The sequence below is a fragment of the Heterodontus francisci genome, chromosome 26, assembly GCF_036365525.1.
Source record: "Heterodontus francisci isolate sHetFra1 chromosome 26, sHetFra1.hap1, whole genome shotgun sequence".
Classification (NCBI taxonomy): Eukaryota; Metazoa; Chordata; class Chondrichthyes; order Heterodontiformes; family Heterodontidae; genus Heterodontus; species Heterodontus francisci.
In genome coordinates this window covers 29,661,997-29,686,005 of record NC_090396.1, presented here as the reverse complement: position 1 = coordinate 29,686,005, position 24,009 = coordinate 29,661,997, and the positions used below count along the sequence as shown (strand labels likewise).

General features: G+C 40.7%; 1 protein-coding gene across 6 annotated transcripts in view; it reads left to right on the top strand.

The window, feature by feature from the left end:
• The first annotated feature begins 14,580 nt into the window (after nucleotides 1-14,580).
• Nucleotides 14,581-24,009, top strand: part of LOC137384241 (myocardin-like) — a 755,068-nt gene continuing 745,639 nt past the window's right edge. For all 6 annotated transcript variants that reach the window (XM_068057971.1, XM_068057968.1, XM_068057973.1 and 3 more), the window contains exon 1: nucleotides 14,581-14,742. The gene's annotated coding sequence lies outside the window, so the exon portion shown is untranslated. The remainder of the gene's footprint in view (nucleotides 14,743-24,009) is intronic.

Here is a 24,009-nt window from a genome sequence, read left to right as displayed (position 1 = left end):
TCACAGAGGCATCAAGGCCCTAATGCACATATGATGAAACATATGCACAGAGACCTAATGCCTCTTTTAGGCAACTGCCCAGGTTGGGTGCAGCCTGTCCCATTGCTAAACTGGTCAACGTTGTACCCGTTTCACACTTGAACAAGGGTGAAATGCATACCAATTTCTACCCGCAGAACTCCAAGTGTGGTATAACCAATGTTCTTTATGAATTTAACATTACCTACATGCTTTTGTATTCTGCTGCCTTAGAAATGATCCCCAGGTCTTTGTTTGCATTCTTTGCGGCCTTGAGAAATTATGCTGTGACTTGTAGCAAAATATGTATATGTATTCCCAGATCTCATTGCTCCTCCACCCCATCTTGCCTTGCAAGGAATAAGGCCTGACTCTTCCCCTACCAAAATGAACCATCTCACGCTTTGCTGTGTTGAATTTAATTTACCATTTATCAGCTCACTCTGGAAGCCTGTTTATGTCTTTCTGTACTTTGGTTTAGTTTTTCCTATTAGTAGTTACACCCTTCCCTCCCCCACTCCCCAATTTGATATCATCTGGAAATTTCAACACCATACCTCCAATTCCTGAACACAAATTATTTATATACATAGTAAGCAACATTGGTCCCAGCACAGATCACTGCGGGACACCACGTCCCACTTTCTGCCAGTATGAAAAACTTTGCTTAACTCCTTCCCTCTTTATTTTGCAATGCCATCTATCAATCTGTTTTTCCACATGACGCCTGATTCCACATGCCTTAACCACTGCATGAGTCTAAAGTTGCATTTTATCAAAGGCTTTCTGCAAGTCCATGTAAACCACATCCATTGCATTACCCTTGTTTACTCATTCTGTTGCTTTTACAAAAAATTTGATAAGATTGGTTAAACATGACCTTTCTTTTAGTAATCAGTGTTGACTTTTAAAAAAAATATATTCTCTATCTCTAGAGGTGAGAAATATGTTCATGTAGCACCACACGCAGACTTATGTTGATTCCTAGGGGAAGTCAGCACCACGAGCCACTACCTGTGTGGCCCAGGTAACGTTCTTCCCCCAGGAACTCGACATAAGTCTGCATATTGCTGCAGCACTACATGAACAAATTTTTCCTGAATGTTTTGTTATCTCATCTTTCAGCAAAGGTTCTAGTATCATTCCTACCACTGACATTTAGCTAACTCGTTTATAGTTCCCTGGATTAGTTCCATCTTTTGGAAAATAATAATTAAATTTTCTGCCTGTCATTCTCTGGCACTATTCCTTTCTCCATTGAATTTTTATATGTCATTACTTGTACCTATGTTTTCTCCTCTCTATTTTCTTGAGTATTCATGGGTACAATCTATCTGGACCTGGGAGTTTGTTCTCATTAGGTTTGGTTAGTTTGTCTAGAATCACCTTTTTCTACCTTAACTGTTGTAAAATTCCTCTTGATTTCTTCGACTATTTTCATTGTGTCTTGTTAGCCTCTTCAGTGAAAACACAGGCAACATATCTATGTAGTATCTCTGCTATTTCATCATCTTCTGTGAATTTATCTTGGTCATCCCTTAGTTTCCCTATCCCTTAATTCTCCTTTTATTACTTATGGGCCTTTAGAATATTTTACTATTTCTTTTTTACCATTTCATCTTTTCTCTTCACTTTCCTAATTGATTGTATTTTTTAACTTTTACCTAAGATTATCATTTTCCCTTTTATTTATGCTCTCCTTTATTGTTTATGTACTTTGCAAATGCCTTTTTCTTTAGATTCAATTTTATTGTTAGGTCTTTATCTATGGAATCTCATTCTTGGCTAGTTTGTTCTTATTTTTAGTGGAATATACTTCTCCTGAACTTGATCAATCTCCTTTAAATATTGCCTACTGTTGTTCTACCTATTTGTTAATATTTTACTTAGCTCTGTTCTCATTCCCTCATAGTTGGCTTTTTTCCAAGTTATTACTTTAGTCTTTGTACTATCCGTATCTCTACTATTATCGTAAACCATATTATATTGTGATCACTATGCCCTCGATGTTCGCCCACACTTCCCTCTCTTATCTGCTTCAGTTCACTTCTCATTAATTGTTGGGCTGCTTACATATTGGGTCAGTAAACAGTCTTGTACACACTGTAAAAACTCCATCCTCTTCTCCCCTTTCACTCTTCTAATTGCAAGTTTATTTAGGCGCAATTGAAATCCTCTGTGATCCTATTTTTTTTTTACTCATTTTATATATTTTCTACATAATCCTCCTCCACTTTTCACTATTTGACGATCTCTAGCAGACCCTAATGCATGACTGACCCCTTCCTACCTTTTATCTCAACCTAAAGGGATTCTGTTTCTATCTCTTTGTTTTATATGTCATTTCTTGCTACTGCCATTATTTCTGATTAACACAGTTACTCCCACCACCTCAATTTCCTTCCCTATCAGTTCTAAACACATTTAACTGCCAGTCCTGTCCTGTCTACAACCATGTTTCCATTATTTCCATTACATCTCTTTCCTCACTTCTAATGATTGCCTTCAATCTTTTTGCTTCGTTGCTGATTCTCTGTGTGATGCTATCCAGGTAATACAATGGGTGAAATTTAATTCACCCCTCAGAAGCGAGCTGGGAGGTAGGGGGAAAGTCCTTTTACACTCTTATCTATCCTAGTATCTTTGAAAGGGATTCAAGGTGCTAATCACTATACCATATGAAATGTTGCTGGTCGACCACCAACCTTTGGACCTCAAAACCGTATCTTTTGAGAGAAAGTATCAATTGTGTTGTTTCCATGTAAATAATTTAAAATAGAAAGAACACAAAGCATGGCTAGGTTCTTTTTTTAATGTACTATTCACATCTAATGTTTGTATATGTATGACTTGTTCCTCTGGGGAACAAGAAGTTAGCTCTTTGTAATCTCTAAGAGATTTGAGTTGTAACATAGGTTTTGTAATTTTGATACCAAAGAGTTTTGTCCTGTTAAGTAAACAGTACTAAGTGCGCTTAAACTTTGTGCCCTTTTGGGAATTACTATTTCAGCCAGAATTTCCAAAGTAAAATGTCCTATCGAATGTGATATGTATTGACACTAATTCACAAGCAGTTTTGGGGAAGGTAACAGATCATTCTGCTCGACCTCATGCTTCATCTTGGCTACTCTTATGAAGGTCACTTTAGACAGCATTGGCAGAACTTCATATGCTCAAAATAGGGATATGTAAGTTTATGAGGAACTAAGTTTGTCCCAAAAATAAATTAGATTTCCAGAACATTTTCATGAGATTATGAGCACAGAATCCCTCAACAGAACAAGATGCATACACAAATAGTACAAATTTTAATAAGAATCTAACTTGGCATCATCAGCTGCAGATCCTGACTATGAAGATGCACAGAAATAGTCTTGCTGTACAAACAGAGACCATCAAAAGCTGGTGCTATATGAATGGAATGTTTCCAGTCCCATGGAGGCAGCTTGAAGGCGGGATCGGAAGGAAATTTTGATATGAGGGTCAGTGGCATGATGCATTCCCTTCTCTGGGTGATCTTGCCGAAGGCAGGTCATACCAGCAGCAGCTAGACACCCAGCAGTATCGGTAGCCAATTTGAATATTTAAGTGCGCACTTGTGGACAGATGGGGGACACAGTCAGGATATTCCCACGGGCAGATGGGCACCCCGCTGAGGGCCATGCCTGGCTGGGGGAGACTTGCTGGCAGTTGCCTGGGGGGCTGGGCAGGTCCCAAAGATACTAGGATAGGGCGGCACAGTGGCGCAGTGGTTAGCACTGCAGCCTCACAGCTCCAGGGACCCGGGTTCGATTCCGGGTACTGCCTGTGTGGAGTTTGCAAGTTCTTCCTGTGTCTGCGTGGGTTTTCTCCGGGTGCTCCGGTTTCCTCCCACAAGCCAAAAGACTTGCAGGTTGATAGGCAAATTGGCCATTATAAATTGTCACTAGTATAGGTAGGTGGTAGGGAAATATAGGGACAGGTGGGGATGTTTGGTAGGAATATGGGATTAGTATAGGATTAGTATAAATGGGTGGTTGATGTTCGGCACAGACTCGGTGGGCCGAAGGGCCTGTTTCAGTGCTGTATCTCTAATCTAAATCTAATCTTTTACCTCCCGACCGGAGGCACAGGTATCAGTGGGCCACAGCTGCTGTCACAGGACCTCCTGTGGAGGGGTTTCCCTTCCACAGAGGTGGCCTGGCAGCTGTGGCCACAGTTAATTAAAAAAGATTACAAATCTCTTCAGAGGGCACCTCAAGATGGAGACAACCTCGCGGTCCCCACCCTGCTGCGCCGGGCCCAACTCTGCGGGTGGGGCTGCCCTCTGTTCAAGGCTGTAGACCCTCTAACAGCCTCAGAAACCTGCCCGCTGTCCTTCATTAGATGGTGGACCCTGAAGTGGCCAATTAGCAAGCCACGTCCCGAAGGATGGTGCCGGAGGGTATGCTGCCAACAAGTGTGCGGTCAGGATCCGGAAAAGGTCCTGAACCCGCAATTATTTTTAAAGATGGAATGATTTCGTCCTCCAAGTGCAGAGCAACCTTCGTTAGTTGATGACTAAATATAGAATAGAATCATAGAATAGTTACAGCACAGAAAGAGGCCATTCGACCCATCGAGTCCAGGCCAGCTCTCTGCAAGGGCAATTCAGGTAGTCCCACTCCCCCGCCCTTTCCCTGTAGGCCTGCAAATTGTTAACCTTTGGGTGTTTATCCAATTTCCTTTTGAAAGCCACAACTGAATCTGCCTCCACCACCTACTCAGGCACTGTATTTCAGATCCTAACCAGTTGTTGCACAAAAAAATGTTTTCTCATGTCGCTTTTGGTTCTTTTGCCAATCACATTAAATCTGTGTCCTCGGGTTCTAGAGCCCTCCACCAAAGGGAATAGATTCTCTGTATCTACTCTGTCTTGGCCTTTTGAACAGCTCTATCAAATCTCCTCTCAACCTTCTCTTCTCTAAGGAGAAAAAACTCCAGCTTCTCCAATCTATCCTCATAACTGAAGTCCCTCATCCCTGGAACCATTCTCTAAATCTACCTTCTGTAGAGCCTTCACATCTTTTCTAAAATGCCTAAATTAACAGTGCTTAGGAAGTTAGAAGTGGACTACAAACTTTGTAGAATTGTATCACATGGTTAAACACTTGACTAAACAATGCCTTTTGTTAGACTTTCTGCAGGAATTCTGCTGCAGGAAATCAACAGAAGATGTGAATGCAACTGAAGTTACACTTTCTGTTTCAGGTTCTATTCTAAAGATATTGTTGTACCAAACAATGCTATAGACTGAAATAAAACCAAGAAATGCTGGAAATACTCAGCAGGTCTGGCAGCATCTGTGGAGAGAGAAGCAGAGTTAACGTTTCAGATCAGTGACCCTTCATCAGAGACTGGTCTGGAGGAGGCCATAGAATATTCCAACATGTTAAAATCCAGGTCATGACTGATCAAATTTACACCATGATGTGCTCGAGTATACTTGCTAAGAGTGAGAGCTGATGGGTCTTTTTATTGCTCACTTTTACTGTGTATGTTAGCCTGATTCACCTAGATCTTAATGCATGTATCTTTATTCAGTATTATTGCAGTTGAGGCAAAATAATATTTATCAAATCCACGATTATTTCTAAATCAGGAGATCATAAGTTTGTGATATAGAGAATAACCTGATACGAAGGAGTGATTTAACTGTTCTTATCACTAAATATTTACTTGTTCAGCAATATTGTACTTGTGCTTTGGCGCCATTCAGTACTTTAAGTACTTTGATTATTTATTTGATCTCAAGTGGAAAGCAATCTTAACTGAGAAGACTGACTGAATGGCTTGTGTCTATTAACCTGTATCTCCTCCATCAGTGATTTATAATTTCATATCTCATATAAATAAACTGTGAATCGGAATTAAGAGGTCAAAGATTACTATATTTATTTTATATTAGGTAGAAAAATATACCAATACAGATTTTGTTTTATTATCTTTTTGTAGGTGTTTGTGAAGACAGTATTTTCTTTTTTTCTAAATTATTTTATATTTACTTGAAATGAAAAATGAAAAGTAAAAACTTCAGCATAATTACAATCTCGACAGATTGCTGACAGAATGTTGATGGTGTACGGAATGCAAAAATTAGAACTTTGGCTATCACCTCATGCTTTTGACTAGTTTGGGCCCAGATTCTAGTTCAGACTAGTTACCCTCCCATCCTGTAACCTCTACAATAGCCACCATAGTTAAACAAGTCATGAGAAAATCTATTAAAGAGATACCAAGTCTGCCATTAAGATGATATTTCCTTTTTAGGCAATATTCCATTCCCAGGATAGAGAGCAAGATGGTGGTCTGCTCCATAGGCTCTGACTATTCCAATCCCGAGCCGTCACTCAAAATCTAATGTTGTGTGTCATCGAAATGATCTGGGTTCATGCCTAATTCTCTAGACGGTGAGTTACCATTTTTAGCCTTGACCCCACAGCCAGGACTGTAATCTGTTCTAATTTATTTTTGACCTCTCCAGCCCACTCTGTTGCTTAGCCCAGTAATTTACCCTCAAATGGGTCAACACAGGAATGACACTGGTCGTGCTCACCTAACATACTCTCAGACGGAAGATGGCATAGAGAGGTTTGAAGAGGAAAAGAAAACTAAAATGAATTTTTAATTTTACCTTCTGTTGAAACTGCACTGAAGCCCAAGGAAAATGTTATGAGCCATGTAATCTCGCAGACGTCAGAGTGTAAGAAATCACAAAATTATTACAGCAGCTAATTGATTCATAAATTTGAGAAGAAACAGAAAACTCACTTCTACAAAGCATTCAGTTTATTTTTCTCCAAAAGAAGTTTGTTTTTATGAGAATTCTTATCTTTGAGATATTTTACTTTTCTCCTCTATGTTCTATCCCTAGCTCCCACTGAGCACAGGCAAGTAAGCTGTTCTTGGGACTTTTCCTATGCCACTGTTGGCCACTGAACTACATGAGGGCACGCTGAATGGTTTTCCCCTTAATTTGTTTCTCCTGTTCCTGTGATTTTTCTAAGTGTCAGGCTTCCCCGCTTGACATGTCTCTACAGTGGCAAAGTTGTATTTGGTAAATCATTGTGCAAATGATAATGGGAATAAAGACTGCAGTCTTTCTATGGGCTCAGTCCATTATTATAATATGTTAGAGCTCAAACACAGTGTCCCATCATATCATCTTTGAGAAGTTCTTCCTAAGTTATTGCCATAAATAATAAAATCTGTGCTGGTTTATAAGGCAGAGGTTGGTTCCAGTACTGTTGATGTACATTAGGTGTGAGTGGCCTGGATTTTCAGGCGTTCTGGCCTCATCTGTGCCCTTTCACATAGTTTTTTCACTCCCCCTTGGTGAATGTGCTTTTCAGTTGTCTAGCTCTGAAATTCCCTCCCTAAACTTTTCCATCTCTATCTCTCTCATCTCCTTTAAGATGCTCCTTAAAGCCTCTTTGACCAAGCTTTTGATCACCTGTCCTAATATCTCCTCATGTGGCTTGATATCAAATTTTGTTTTACAATGCTCCTGTGAAGGGCCTTTGGACATTTTATTTCATTAAAAGTGCTATATAAATGTAAGTTGTTGTTGTATTGCAATGGGACTGGTTAAATGCATGTGGCAATGAGGTTCCATGTACTTGGTATGTGCTAGGTTCATGTCTGGTACCCTGGTGGTGGTTATAATTCATTTATTTTATGGCAGTCAGTGGTACCACCATTATTTCAGGGACTATAAGGGCTGGGTGGATGTCTACTAGGGGAGCCATGGCTTATGATCCCTTTGAGACACCCATAGATAAGAACTGAACAAAGATCCAATGACATGCATTCAGTTACCAGGATCTTAGCGGAGCAGAATATTAAAGCAAAGGTTCAGATACTCCAACTGATCAAGGGGAGCCTTTCTGTGCACTGTGTTCAAGGTATCCAAGATTTTGTGAGTTGCTTGTCTTCATACAACTTTAGCCCACAAAGGGGAAGTGCAATGGAGCAAGAGGAATAGACAACTAGCCTCAAGCTAAGGCAGAAGAGGATCCCAAATAGAAGCAGGATGCGATAGCTGTAAGACTATTGTTCACTCCAAAACGTCTTAAGGCTGGCTCTAAAAGATAACACGTTTATCCAAAGCATAAATGCCCAATATCCTGCAGGATAAAAGGATTCTGCTTTTACATTTGGTCATATATCAAATCCTGTGAATAATGTTGTATTCCTCTGCAACAACCTTATTCTCCCTCATTCCAATCCAGAATTTGACACATTTGATAACCAGTTCAGCCAAAGTTTGGTACCTTTATCAGTTTGTGGTGTAAATCTATGTGTTTTACTTCAGTGCTTGCCCTCTGCAAAAGTATAAGATGTGCTTTCTATTTCTTAACCATGTACTCCTTCTAAGTATTTCCCCAGTTTGAGGAGAATGTGAAGTGGGTGGCTGCTGAGTTATTATTTGCTTCAAGGTATGTAGGTAGTCTGATACCTCCTTATGATGGTCAGTAGATGGATTGTAACCACAGAGCCAAAGACATCACTATAGTGGCTGCCTGTGCCTGGGAGTCATCTGATTCAAGTGGAGTCAGTTGTGCAGGGTAGTGAGGAAGTGCAATTACCCTGAGGAAAATTTCCATCCTCCATGCCAGCTCCTGCCATTCTCCTGCTGCTGGGCAATCTTTCAGCATATCCAGAGAATTGTGTTGTGCAGGCTACTGGGCCACAGCGAGCTCTGTGTTATGCCTGTCTCAACCGAGCATCCAGATAAGACAGACTGCTGAAGGTTGAAGCACAGGTATCTGCAGCCCCAGTCTCAGCATTCATTATGAAAATTACACCTGAGCTTACAGCCTCACCTGAGTTTACAGACTCAGCTTAGGTCTTGCTCTCCAAGATGGATTCCAGCTCAGTCAAGAGCTATGTAGCACTATGCAAATGTGGGTTGTGGTCTACTCCATAGATGACCTCAAATTTTGCAGGGTGCTTGACATATTCTCAAATAATGTATGAAATGCTGATGTGGAGGTACCAGTCTGCTTGTAGACAGACCCTGTAAAGTCAAAATCCTTAGGATCAGAAAATTTGGATCTCACAAGCTAGCTCTCTGTCCAACACATTGTGGCTTCCCCAATATCACCTCCCTCTTCTCTTTCTCACTCATGCCCTGCAATTCATTAATTGCTGCTTCCTGCAATTCAATAACAGTCCCCTGGAATAAAGTACTGATATTTGCTACTGTAGGCCTGAGTCAAACAGGATGCTGTGATGTGCTCCTTTTAGGGTTGACATTGGGTTTTGCACCTCCTTCTTCTGGGCACCTGACAGATCAGAAGAGGATCATATTTTAGAACACCGGTACCTTTTGAAATTCGCTACAGCATTCTATTGTATTATGCTCCAGCTCTGCTGTGCATACCTGTGAGTGAGAGAGCATGGAAGTCTGAAGAGGGAAGTAAAGAATAAAAAGCAAAAGAACTTCAGAAAGCCTCCCACCTCACCCTGTCCACCTACTATTACATCCAGGCCAAGAGTCTGCAATGCCCTCTCCCCATAAGCAGTCAAAGGTCTTATGTTTTTACCAAACTGTGAAGTCCTTCTAGTAGACAGGGAAGGGAAATATGTTAGATAGGGAAGGCATGTAACATAAGTGTTCATCCCACCAGTCACCTTACATAATTCTGAGGACATGCGGCATGCAGGAAAATGGTGTTGGCAGCATGTTTGATATTGCAAGATTTAATGAACAGCAATCCAAGTACGTTCACATAGTAGCAGTACAGAATGCTCTGCAAAGACATGGGCATGACTGATCATTTTGAATGTAAATGAAAATTGCCAGAGTGCCATGCATGATTCCTCTATGAAGCAGCACAAAGCATAAAGTGCTGTTGACATGTATCGTAAGACAATACTGTATAAGCTGGCAAAGGATGTGCATCCAAATTTTTGACAGCCTTTCAAAGACCAGCACCTGTTCCCACAATCAGGCCCTACCTGATTTTATTCACTCTTTCTCCAATCTCTATCTAGGTCCATCAGGTGATTAACCGGGGGTTTATCTTTCCACTCCAAATAGGGCCATCATTCCATGGACGATTTCCTGCAAAAGGATCTCCAAAGCTGCATCTTGAAAAGGTGCCATTCTCCGTTATTCCAATGCTGGAGCTATTTCTTCCCTGTCGGTAACAGGACAGTTTTAAGGTGACAAATAGATCTTTAAGAGTCACTAGCATTAGATGACCTCCCCTTTAATTTCTTCAGAGAGTTCCCAATCATCTAGCATAACTTTGGTGGAACATCCACCAGAAATCCAAGAGAAGATGAGAGAGCAGCAGCACCACTACAACAGGTCCACATTATTCATTCTGGTTTAGAAAGAACACCAGCAACATTTTTTCCAAATCAACTGAGAACCAAGGTCATTGCCTGTATTTGTGTATATTTAAACTATTGATACCATTCAGTCAAATCATAGCATTATGTGTTAAGTAGTACACTGATAAGATTGTAAATATGCTTAAAAGCCATGATAAGATATGTCTAAGTATATTCCACCCACTTTGTTAAAAATTAATATGGCGGCTGAGAGACTTTCTGAATTTACAGCCGCAGATATCTTTGTCCCATGTATGGATTAGATTCTGTACTCTTAAATTGGCCTGAATGGCTAATCCCATACATCTTGGGTATTCGTAGAGTCTTTTAATGTATTGAACTAGGTAAAGTTCTGGCTAATACAAAAGTATACTGCAGATGCTGGAACTCTGAAAGAAAAACAGAAAATGCTGGGAATACTCAGCAGGTCAGGCAGCACTTGTGGAGAGAGAAACAGAATTGACCTTCTGAAAAGTTAACTCTGTTTGTCTCTCCACAGATGCTGAGTATTTCCAGAATTTCTGTTTTACTTAAAGTTACAGCTAATGTGTGTTGACTTTTTCATGTGATCTTCATTATATTTGTTGTGTAATCTTAAAAGACATATTCTGAGAACTTGCATTATTGTCAAGTGTCAAATTAATATTATTTTGATTGATTGTGGCTTCATCTTCAAAGGAATACTAAAAACTGAAGGATTTTTCTGAATTTATTAGTTCCATTGGGTTTTCTAATGTTGGTTCACTATAAAATTAAGTATTTAGCTTATGTTTAATTAACATGATGGAGAGAGGAATTTTAGAAGCAATTTGTAATGTTCACAGCGGGGAGCTTTGCTCACAGAGACCAGTAGTCAAGGAATCAGAGCTGCAATGTTGCCCTGTTCCCAACACATGGTGTATTGAAGCATAGCTTTCGAGTTGGGAGTGCAAAATTTACTCTACAAAGCATTTCCAAGTGTCCAACAGCATTGTTTCAGGATCTGTGATATTTCAAACGATGACAGCTATATCAAGAAACAAGAACTGATAGTGTCCACTGGAAGAGGTATTTGCTGGACTATTTTTAATTTGTAAATAAATTTGATCAATTGTTTTGTTCATTTAAATTTGTGTAACCTGTGATATTTTCTGTGATTAATGACACTGAAGAGAGTGTGATTTCTATGTAAATTCCATTTAGCAATATGCTATAATAAAGATAATTGTTAAACCTGTGTTATGTTAGATTTGTGAGGTGGAAAGCAAAAAGCACAGAATTCCGATCGTGAGGGGATTTGGTCTCCTTCCAAAAATATTTGGAAGGCAGTTGGAATGAGTGAATGATAGGTATCAGCCTTGGCTCAGTGGTAACATCCTTACCTCAGAAACTAAAGGATGTGATTCAATCCTCTGTCACAGACCTGAGTATATAAATTATGACTGGCATAATACTGAGGGAGTGCTGTACTGTTGGAGCTACTCATTTTTAGATGAGATTTTAAACTGATAACCCATCTACCTTCATAAAAGATCCTGTGGCACTATTTGAAACAAGGGTGCAATGTGAGGAGCCTTAAGGAGGGAAACAGCTACAAAAAGTTCATGTTTATAAAGTACATTCCCAGAGCTGCTTAACAGATGTGTAGAATAGGGATAGTTTTTCTCTTAAGTAGTTCATCATTTTTACAGTGAAGAAGAATTGAGGGTCATTACCTTGATGGATTAAAACGGTCAGACCTGGACTCAGAAAAGAAACTGTATGATAAAATTAATTGAATGGGCTAAATGTTTATGTATTTTCAGCTCTCATGAGAGGTTAGGGTTTCACCAAATTTTCAAAAATATTTGGAAACAAGGGTATTGTAACATTTGGCTCTTTCCATAGCATTGATTAAAATGTGCAATGCAATCCACTGTGTCTTTTTTGTCCTTTGTGTTTTCTCCCCCCTTGTATGATATTAGCCTCAGACTTTGGAGGCGGAGGCAGAAGGGCTGGAGTGGGGGTATCTTGGCTATTGAGAGAGATGTAACTATCTTCCTTAGATTATACACTTCGTTTTAGCATTTCCAAGTGGAGAAAAAGATGATAAAGCTGACCCACCAGCCGTCCATGTCTCCGCTTCAAAGACGTCTTCAAACGCGACATGAAGTCCTGTGACATTGACCACAAGTCATGGGAGTCAGTTACCAGTGATCGCCAGAGCTGGCGGACAGCCATAAAGGTGGGGCTAAAGAGTGGCGAGACGAGGAGACTTAACAGTTGGCAGGAAAAAAGACAGAAGCGCAAGGAGAGAGCCAACTGTGTAACAGCCCCGACAACCAATTTTATCTGCAGCGCCTGTGCAAGAGTCTGCGTCTCTAGAACTGGCCTTTATAGCCACTCCAGGCGCTGCTTCACAAACCACTGAACACCTCTATGTGCTTACCCATTGTCTCTCGAGACAAGGAGGCCAAAGAAGAAATTTTTTTTTTAAAATACATGACTTAGCATATTAAAACATTTTAATAACATCTATCGCACGACAGCTGTCAAAGTGATTTTAAGAAAACCTGACTGAGTTCAGGCTGAGTTTTCTGATGAAGGAATGAAAATTCACATGGCCTTAAAATTCAAAATGTTAAACACACATCCACTTTAGAAGCAAAGGAATGCATTGTATGCCACATGGCATTATCTGCCTGACCCTATAAAATGGCATGTCAGCTGACTTACCCTGAGCAATGACATGGGATATCTACCATATCAGTGAAAAGAGTGGACACATGATAGTGCTTTACAGTGCTCTTATTTTGGGTGTTTCTGAGCTTCTTGATGAAATTTTTATACAGTAATGGCTCCTATCTATTCATTATTCCAAAGCCTCCTGATTCAAATTTTTTTTAGTTGAAGTTATAAACAATTGCGTGATAGCAGCTGGAAGGAAAATGATGCTTTTTTGGGTTAAAAACCACAATGCTTAGAATCAAAAATCTTTGTGAGTAATCAGCAATACAATTTGGAAGGAGTAAATAAAACACTAAGCAAATAATAAACATTTACAACAGTCTTCACAAACTATCATACTGAAACCTAGACAGGGAAGCCATCAAATTTAGGGAGTAGGATGAGAGTCGACAGTCAATCAGAGAAGTTAAGAGTAGCAGGTTTCTCACTTGACCAAAGCTGCCTCTGAATCGCACCATAGTTCCTGGTATGGTCCAACTGTGAAGGAGAGTGGAGAGTAAACATTGAGTGACAATTTAAATGCTATTAAAATGGGAACATTTCTTTTTTTCCATGTTATGAACAGTCTTACAACTTGGTGAATTGGAATTAATTGAGAGTAACTGCAACGTAATTTTTAAACTTGTTGCCATAGTGGATGATCAGTTTAGTGTGACATGTCCCTATTTTTGGGACACTTAATTTGGTCGTTGCACAACAGCACAATTTTATCTCTTGATAATGCACTTCATGACAGCAAATTGTGGCAAATTTTAACTCTTATAAGGGCTGGTTTGCTGCCAGCATGCTGCCTCTCATTGATCCCAGGGGCTATTGGTCTAGACATCCATTTTCATACGGATATAAAGCTCAATATTTTGGCACTATCAAAATTGACATCTCTACAAACTGCATCCTTTTCTACAACTTCACAGTGCACTGCCTTGGCACGTTGATTGATCTCTCACTGTCTGTCCATAGAGAGATGTGCATACATGACATCAAAAGCCTTATCTTGTTGAAGAAACTAAATTGTTTACTTTTGCAACCTTTTGAAATGGTCCTGCCCTTCTCCAGTTTTCCTCCCAAATTGTCCTGTGCACTTCCACATCAATTGACTGCATGCTAATCTGGGGTGTCTGCTTCATCTCTCCAACTTTTCTGGTGCAACCTGAACGTGAACTACTGTGGGCCTGTCAAGCCCCACTGACAAGTTTTTAATTAAAGGTCATTTTAATAGATTGGCCCTTTTTATTATTTCCATAAACAAAATGAGTTTCACTTCATTCTTTGCAATTGTCTGACCTTGTCAATTTTTTTCTACAGATAAAGATCAGAATTTATTCGACTGTTTCCGTCAGCAACATTTTTTGTTTCGACTCTTTCCGTGCAAGCAGCTTTCAGCAAGTCTGGGCTTGGTGGAGCGCTCCAGCACAAGACACTGAGCTTCAGGAGGCTTCGGCTATTTCCGTAAACAGCGCGTTCGGCTGTTTCCGGCAGCCCATTGCCTGCTATAACCAGCCGTTTGTCTGCTGGAGTTCCAGTCTCCCTGTCGCTTATTTGCAGCTGTCAGTCTCTGTTCCAAAATAAAAAGTAAAACAGGGAAGTCTTTCCTCAGCAACACTTGCACCAGTTGCAAGAAACTGCGACCTCCACACTCAGCTTCAGGACGCAGAGGTAGTTTTTAAACTTCATGTTTCTTTTTCCTCACTGCGCACTCTTGGCTGAAATGTTCTTCCTGGTCTTTGAAGTAGTTTGTGTTATGTGTGTGTTTTTTTTTCTTACTAGCAGGAAGTCTCTGGTACCTGCCTTTTAAACTCATGTAGTATCTGCTGTGTGACAATAGGTGGGGCAGTGAACACAGAATATTCAAATTTATGTTTGTTCAAGGTAATAGTTGTATTTTCAGTAGAGAGTAGGAACTGACAACACGATTCACTCTTTTACTGTCCTATGCCATCTCTCTTAGAATTTCTTAAATTTAATTTTCCATTTATTTGGGGATGATAGAAGTAGATGGATAAAATGTAAACCATTTATAAGAAGAATTTATGGTAATATTTGTGGAATATATATTATAGATACATTAATAATTGAAATGTGAGCATGAATTAGTAAATTGTTTTCATTACTTATTTTTCTTTTGCTCTTAATGTAAAGAAAAATATACACAAGATTTTTCTTTTGGTTAATAAGTGACTGTTAATTACATCAGAGGAATACTGGTGTGAAGGATTTCTGTACCTGAAAGTGTGAAAGAGTTAACACATGTATCAGTTGAAAGGACATGGCCACCAAAGCATCCCACTAACAATAATCCAACTACTTCTCTTTCATTGGCTTATTCCAAACAGTTCCCTCCACTATGTCATTAGCCCCTATCAATTAAGTAAAATTTGAGGCGCAACTGTATTATGTATATTAAAAATCAGAAGTCTGTTACAATTGTTCATATTTCTTTGTATAAATGTTACTTTTAAAAGGGGCCGTCAGACCAGCATTCAATCATTCATTGCAGTACTGAAGATGTGCTGCGCTGTTGGAGGTGCCATCTTTCAGTTGAGACGTTAAACCAGGACATTATCTGCCCTCTCAGGTGGATACATGAGATCTCATGTCACTATTCAAAGGAGAGCAGGGAAGTTCTCCCTGGGGTCTTGGTTCAATATTCATCCTTTAACCAACATCACTCAGACAGATTATCTGGTCATTATCACATTGCTGTTTGTGAGACGTTGCTGTGTGCAAATTGGTTGTTATGATTCCTACGTTACAACAGCGATTTACACTTCAGAAGTGCTTAATTGGCTGTAAAGCGCTTTGAGATGTCCTGAGGTCACGAAAGGTGCTATGCAAAAGCAAGTTATTTCTTTCTATTCTTCTTGCAAAGATCATTTGTTTAGAAATTCTGAGAAATGAATTACTTTCATAACTTCTTCTGAACTGTACTTCTATATTTATTTTCTGTAATTCCACACAAAAAAGTTGAAAGGGGAACTCAGCATCAATATAGTGATACGGTGAATGAGACAGGAATTCCCCACCTCATAATTACAATTTTTGAAATACTGAAGATCAGTATTTACTTGAAAATTATATTTAGTTGTTGGAGCTGTCATGCTCACGCAAGGAGAAATTATGAACTATATAATGAACTTATAAAACAAACCCAAAACGGGCACTTTTCCTGCATAACAAAATGGAGTCGAGAGGTCAGATGACCTTATCCTATACTGCTGATACACATGGAAACTGCAAGAACCCTGAGACAATCATTATGTCTGGACAAGCCTTGGAGAAGGCATTAAAATGTAAACGACCTGTTCTTTGTCAATGGCTACTTCTCGCCAATGAATTTGGGTGAACAATGGCATTGCAGACTTTGTAACTCCAAATTCAAACTCAGGAGAATGGGTGTGAGAAACTCCACTTTATCGAGATGTAATGAAGATGAGTAACACCCAGAACACATTGTCTAACAATTGGCTCACCATTAGACACAATTTATGAGAACAATGAGAGAGAAACTCTGGTCACAGGACAGAAACCAGGATGGAGGAATTTTATGCTCTCCCCCGTGGCCACTTTGGAGGTATGGAGAGCAATTAATGCCCAATTAAGGGCCTCATCGCACCTCCGCCAGTATTAGCCCAGCCAACAGGTGGATCATTCGCTACACAGGGAGCACGCCAAGCAAATCTCCGCGGTGGCACTGCTTAGTTAAAGGGGTGCCGGCCTCTAATTGGCCAGCAGCTCTCAGCAGACAGGACTTCTGTCTCCGGGGTCCTTAATCCTGTGGTAGGCCTGCCACTGTCTACTTGAATGCCTAATTGGCACATAGTGTGGCGGGCCTTCCCCAAAGGAGGCGACGCGTGCCTCTTGCCAGCACTTTAGCTGGTGGCTGAGACCCCCGTTGTCCAGATAAAAACCTGGTCCAGGTTTTTGATAAGGAGCTTAATAAAGATACATTCTGGGCAAACAAAGGAGATAGGACTTTGCCTAAGATTACCAGCTTTGAACTACATGTAGGCAGTGACTGGAGTTTGGCCTTGAACTCCCTACCTGAGAAATCATACCAGGACTTCACCAGTAAGTTTTGGCTGCAATATAACAAAAGCAGTCTGCAGCAGCACATCCGTCTTCCTAAACCTCCCAAGTCTTTCTTCATTGAACAAGGGAAAAGAATACAGGCCTGTACCGTTTCAAGTCTTCCGCCCAGGTAAACGCAAGTTTACCAGAGGACTCTTTAAAATCATCAGCATGTTATCATTATAATCTCTATCTTTTCTTGAGTGTGTGTGTATCTGTAGGACTGTGAGCATGGTGTTGTTGAGTGTATATTGGGTGCTGTACAATAGCCATTTATCTTTCTTTTAAACTGCCAGTTTTTTGTTCTTGACAATTAAAGCACTCAAGGGGTTAAAAAAATCTCAAGAAAAAAACACTGTCTTTGGTCATTCGGTAGGTGAAAAATGGGGAACTATCCCTATCAACTCTCACCTGTCCATAATAGACTGGGGGCTCGTCCAGGATTTGAAACCTTAGTTTAAACGAGTGATTTGGAAGTGGAGGATAAATTGATCGTAAATTGAATTTAAAAAAAGCAGGTTTTCTCATTTAATTTTTACTGTGCTAAAATATTTGACATTTGATGCCAAAGTGGTTGTAGAACAGGAAGAGTTATCTTGGAGTGCATTAAATTCATTAAATGTTGAGGAACTAAAAGCTGTAGCTAACCAGGTGGGTTAAGGCTGAAAGCAAAAAAGCCCGAGATCCTTAAAGCTCTAGCTAGTCATTTTGACATTGTCCCAGAAACAGAAGAAATAGGCATGGAGCCTGAGACTGACAAAGCAGCCTTAGCAAGAATTCAAATGGAAATATGGAGAATGGAATTAGAGTTTCAAAGGGAAAAAGAGCAACAGGAGAGTTTGATCTAGATAGGGAAAGACTGAAATCATGAAGTGAGGGCACTGCCAGAAATTCAAATACTGACCCTGATTTAGAGCAAAGCTTTGATCTCCTGAGACACTTACGATTAGTGCCAAAATTTAATGAGGATGAGGTCGAATTATATTTTATCTCTTCTGAGAAAATTGCTCACAGGTTAAAGTAGCCAAAACAGTCTTGGACCCTCCTTTTACAAGGCAAATTAGTGGGAAGAACCAGTGAAGCTTACGCCATGTTGTCAAGAGAAAAGCTGTTAAGATTATGAGCAAATCAAAGCTGCTATATTATACACCTATGAGATAGTCCCTGAGGCATACCACCACAAATTCAGAAATACTTAGACCTTCATTGAATTTGAGCGAGTTAAACACATGGCTTTCGATCGCTGGATGAGATCTCTGAAGTTAGAATCCTCGGATGAGAATTTATGAGAGGTGATCCTTTTGGAGGAATTTAAAAATAGTATCCCAATTAATATAAAGACCCATATTGAGGAACAAAGGGTCAAAAAGGTGAGGTATTCTGCTGCAATGGCAGACGATTATGAACTCATGAACAAACCCTTCAGTCAGGGAAAACCCTTCCCTAATAATCCTCAGTGGTCCCGGAAGGACAGAAAGTGGGATAGTGACAGGCGATGGGGTGGTAGTGAAAGGGATAATAGGAGTGAGAACGCATGAGGCCGTCCAGAAGTCAGGAAGTGCAGAGGGTAGAAATGATTCCCGAAGACCCCTGTGGTCCCACTGCATTAAAGGAAGGGAAGTGAAAGCTGACTGCTAAAAATTAAAGGGGAAGCCAGTGGGTTTTGTTGGGGTTCATAAGGCCAGACCAGGATAGGGTGGCCTAACAGGTGGCATGGCGGACCAGTCTGTAGCCCTAACCACCGTGATGGGTCCCTCTAAGAATACCGTCATGGGTGCAGTAGAAACAGACAAAATCCTCAAGAGTGAGATGAGGAGAAATTACTTCACTCGAAGGGTTGTGAATCTTTGGAATTCCTGAGTCCAGAGGGTTGTGGATGCTCCATCATTGAATACATTTAAGGCTGGGATAGGAAGATCTTTGGTCTCGCAGGGAATCAAGGGATATGGGGAGTGGGCAGGAAAGTGGAGTTAAAGCCCAAGATCAGCCATGATCATATTGAATGGCGGAGCAGGCTCGATGGGCCATATGGTCTACTCCTGCTCCCATTCCTTGTGTTCTTCGGTTACCAGGACTTTGTCGTAAGTGAAAAAGTGACCCTGTTAACCCTCTAATGAGGCGAGCAAGTCAATTGTCCTGCTCAGGAATACAGGGGCCACTCAATCTTTAATATGGTGGAAAGGCATGACCTTCCCACCAGAGAGTTTGGTGAATGCAAAGGTTCTGGTAAAAGGCATTGAAGGTGGGTACATGCCTGTATTCGTAGATTGGGTCCAAGTAAGAGTGCAACCTAGTCTCTGGACTGGTTAAAGTAGAGATTGTCCCTCATCTGCTGGAATAGATTTGCTGTTGGGCAATGATTTGGCTAGGGGTAAATGAGGACAGGGAGATGGAGCAGTCCCAGGAGGAAGTCCCTGGAATAATTCCCTGACTGTAGTAACCAGGTCCGTGGCAAAACGAGCTCGGCTAGAGAGAACTGAGCCAGTAATTCAGACAGATGACCCAGAGGTCTGGCTGGCTGAAACATTTTTCGGGGTTTTATTAGAAGAGCAGGAGATATTCAGCAGATCCTCCTTGATTGAGGCCCAGCAGCCAGACCCCGACTAAAAAAGAATAATGCAGACTGCCTGTTTTGAGGCAGAGGCAGAAGGAGTTCCTAAATGCTGTTACTTAAAAAAGGGGTGGTGATGAGAAAGTGGAGACCTCCTCAGTGACCGGTGGAGGAAGAGTGGTCAGTGGTCCACCAAAGTTTAGTTCCCCCACCCCCAAATATTGTAGGGAAATCTTGGGGATTGCCCATGAAATCCCAATGGCTGGGCATGTGGGTATCTGAAAGATCCGGGTCTGAATAAGCCAGGACTTTTATTGGCCTCACCTTCACAAAGATGTGGTTACATTTTGTAGGACCTGCATATCTGCCAGGTTGTTAGGATACCACAGCCTGCTAACAAGCCGACTCCACAAATACCCATACCCGCTTTCAAAGAACCCTTTAGCAGAGTTCTCATAGATTGTGTGGGACCTTTACCTAAAATTAGGACAAATTCTCAATATCTCTTAACAATCATGGATATGGCCACTGGAATCCCAGAGGCCAAACCCTTAAGAAAAATCACAGCAAAAGCCATGGTCAAGGGGCTGACCCAGTTTTTCACCTGCTAAAGGCTGCCTAAAGATATCCAATCAGATTATGGATCTGATTTATGTCCCAGGTATTGCAAGGGGTTATGCATAGCCTCAGCATTGAATAGCTAAAATCCTCGGCTGCCACCCACAGTCACAATGGGCTCTGGAACGGTTTCACCAAGCCCTGAAACCCATGATCAGAACATACTACTGTGAGTACCCCCACGATTGGGACAAATGGTTATCATTTCTGCTGTTTGCCACCAGAGATTCACCCAATAAATCGACAGGCTTCAATCCGTTTGAACTTGCCTACGAGCATGAGGTAAGAGGTCCCCTTAAGCTGATCAGAGAAAAGTTTCTAGATCAAAGGAAGGAAACCTCGTTATTAAATTACGTATCAGCCTTCCATAAGTAACTTTTTAAAGGATATGTTGTGGCTAAGGAACACCTTAAAGCCTCCCAGCAGAACATGAGAAGGCAGGCAGATAGGCATGTTGAGGCTTGGACATTTAAACCAAGGGATCAGGTCCTGGTGCTGTTGCTGTTACAGGGCGAACCATTGCAAGCCAGGTTTAGTGGCCTTTCCTGCATGGGGAAAAAGATCTGTGAGGTCAATTATTTGACTCACGCCCCAGAACGAAGAAAGAAATAATGGCTGTGCCACTTAAATATATTAAAGAAATATCATAATTGGGAACAAGACAAACCAGTGAATGTATACCAGGTAATGAGGGCAGTTGAGGACGGAAACCATAGTGAAGAGGAGCTAGGGAAGAAGGGAACCTGGAACCAGATAGAACCCACTACTGTGAAATTAGCTAAAACAGACAACTTAGGGAGGCTAGACACAATATTTAATTAACTAACTGAGGAGCAGAGGAAAGGCCTAGCAACACTGCTAAGAGAGTTTTGGCAAGTGTGCAGGTCGCACCTCTTTGTGTATCGGCTTGCATTTATGTAGGTCGCTGGCACTCTCCTTACTGCTGTTGTAATGTTACTGCACCTGTCTTCTGTTTGTTTGTGTCCTATTGTGACTTCTGGTTGCATATTTGGAGCCAGATTTCTTGCTTAGGTGGGTCTGGTGTCCTTTTGCACGACATGCCTTGCACAGGTCTTGAAATGCAGGGCAACTTCGTGGTGAGTGGGAGAGACCACACTTACGACACAGCTTGCTTGCTTTTTGTGACCGATACTGTTGGCTTCACCTAGTGCTTGCAGATGCAGTTGTCCAGCTAAAATGGCTTCCTATTTCCTGCCATCTTCTAGCAGCACATCAATGCTGTGACCTTTCTTTTTCCCCAAGAGGTCTTCTTGAAACGATTCAATAGGTGTTGAGACAATCATCAGCTCCATTATTCGCTCCGACAGCTCAGTTTCTGAAAAATTGCACTCGTTGCCCTTACTACGTCATCTACTGATGAAGTGACCTATTGATTCCTGTGGTTGTTGACTATCAATTCCAGGTGATGAATTCTAAAATTCACTCTTAATTGGAGCTGATCTTTTAGCACTTTCCATATATTTGTGGGATCTTTCTGGTCCTCTTCAGATAAGCCTGAGGTATTGATTCTGTAAAAACCCCTCATTTCCAACTGCTATCAGTATTTTCACAGCCTGCTTCTCTGGTTCTGCAACCACTTGGGTCTATGAAGCATAACTGCATCCTTTGTTCGAACTCAGATAAGATATCAATGGCCTTCTAGTTCATGATGGAAAATTTGATATCCATCTTTCTGATCTTTTGCTTTCTCCTCTATATTTAACTTTGTTCTTCTTTGTGTGTGTCTTCAGCACTGTGTTTTCTATTTGTGGTTTAAAAGTTGTTCAGTTAACTCTGTGCTGTTCCCCCTTTAATAAATTCTTTTTTTTTCAGGCTAGCTGCTTTGATGGAGTGTAACAAGCACTTTGCTTGTATGTTTACACAGCTGTAGGCAGTTGAAGGGTTTCCCCCTTTGTTTTTTTTTGCTCGAGTTTATTTATCTTCTTCACGATTGACTGGTTGAATGATTTTCTTTCAGCTTGCTTGCTTTACTGGAGACTGCTGTGTTTGGGGTTTTCCCACGTTTTTTTCACTATTGGACTTTTCTTTAGTGCACGTGCTTTTTTCACTATCGGACTTTAGTTCGTGCATTTTCAGGGCTTTCCCTTGTTTTCTGTCTTTCGTCCACACGGAACGTTTAGAAAATGAATTTTTTTAAGCTCTTCAAAAGCTTTTTTGTTTCTTTTTACTGGGATTTCTCAATTGTCGGCACAGTGACTCACCCGATCATTTGCTTTTCAGCTGTGCTTTCATTCTGTGGAGCTGTTCTCAGCCTTCGCAGAGATGTAGCTTTCTTTCACACTTTTCAGGTACTTGTTTTAAAGTTTCTTCAGTTGTTGCTTCAAATTTTCTCTTCTGTTTTCTGTACTGCTCTTAAATCTTGTTTGCTGTTTTACCTGTGGTCTTCAAGGTTATATCTTGTCTTTTCACCACCGCTGCCACTATATCATGAGTTTCTTTGTGTTATCTTAAGCAACACAATGAGGTATGTAGATTCCAGTTCCTTGAAAATCTCTAGAAGGTTTAACAACAACTAAACTAGTATATACAATACAGAGCAACCTATATTCAGATCCTTTGTCCAGGGTGTTACAGTGCAGAATGACTATGGCTTCTAGTCACATGACTACATCCTGGTACTTAGCTCATTAACATATTGAGTTCTTAAAGGAACCTGACTGAGCCCTGATAAATTGGTTCAAGTCCCAGAAGAGATCCAATACATGCTAAACAATGACCTAATTGAACCCTGTCAAAGCAGCTGGAGTTCTCCTATTATATTAATCCCTATGCCAAGCGACGGAAATCTCGGCTTTTGTAACATAGGATGGTCTGTTCCAGTGCAAAGTCATGCTATTTGGTTTAAAGAACATCCCAACAATCTTTCAAGATGAACCAAGTGGTGGCTGACTTAAACCATTGTATCGTCTACCTTGATGACCTGCTGGTCCAGAGCAACACCTGGGAAGATCACTTAAGGGCATTATTCAGGCATTTCCAAAATGCTAACCTAATGGTCAACTTAGCTAAAAGAGAGTTCACTAAGGCCAAAGTGACCTATTTGGGACATATCGTAGGTCAAGGTCAGGTGTTGGCAAGGGCAGAGAAAGTACAAGTCCTGAAAGATTTCCCCGTTCCCAAGACCAAGAGAGAGAGAATGCGATTCCTGGGAATGTATGGTTTCTATAGAAAATTTCTCCCTAATTTCAGCACCCTAGTTGCACCATTTATTAAAGAAATTAAAGAAAGGCCTATTAAAGAAAAATGTTAATAGTTTGGTAGGACTAGTGCCAGATGGCTTTCGGGAAACTGAAGGCTATCCTGACAAATGAACCAAACGTTCAACAGATCTTTTTTGGTGGCTATTGACAAGAGCGATATGGGAGTCGTGACCGTCTTACTCCAAGAAGATGACTCGGGTATTGAGAGACCTATTGGCTATTTTCAAAAAAATTAAATAAACATCACCATGGAAAAGGAGGCATCGGGACTTTTGGTCACCCTTCAACATTTCGAGGTCTATGTTAATAACTGATGCAGAGGAATTTTAATATACACTGACCACATACCATTAACTTTCCTAGAGAAATTCAAAGTTAACAATGCCAGGGTATTCAGATGGCATTTACTCCTCCAGCCATTTAACTTAAAAATCACACACATTGCTGAAAAAATTAATGCCATTG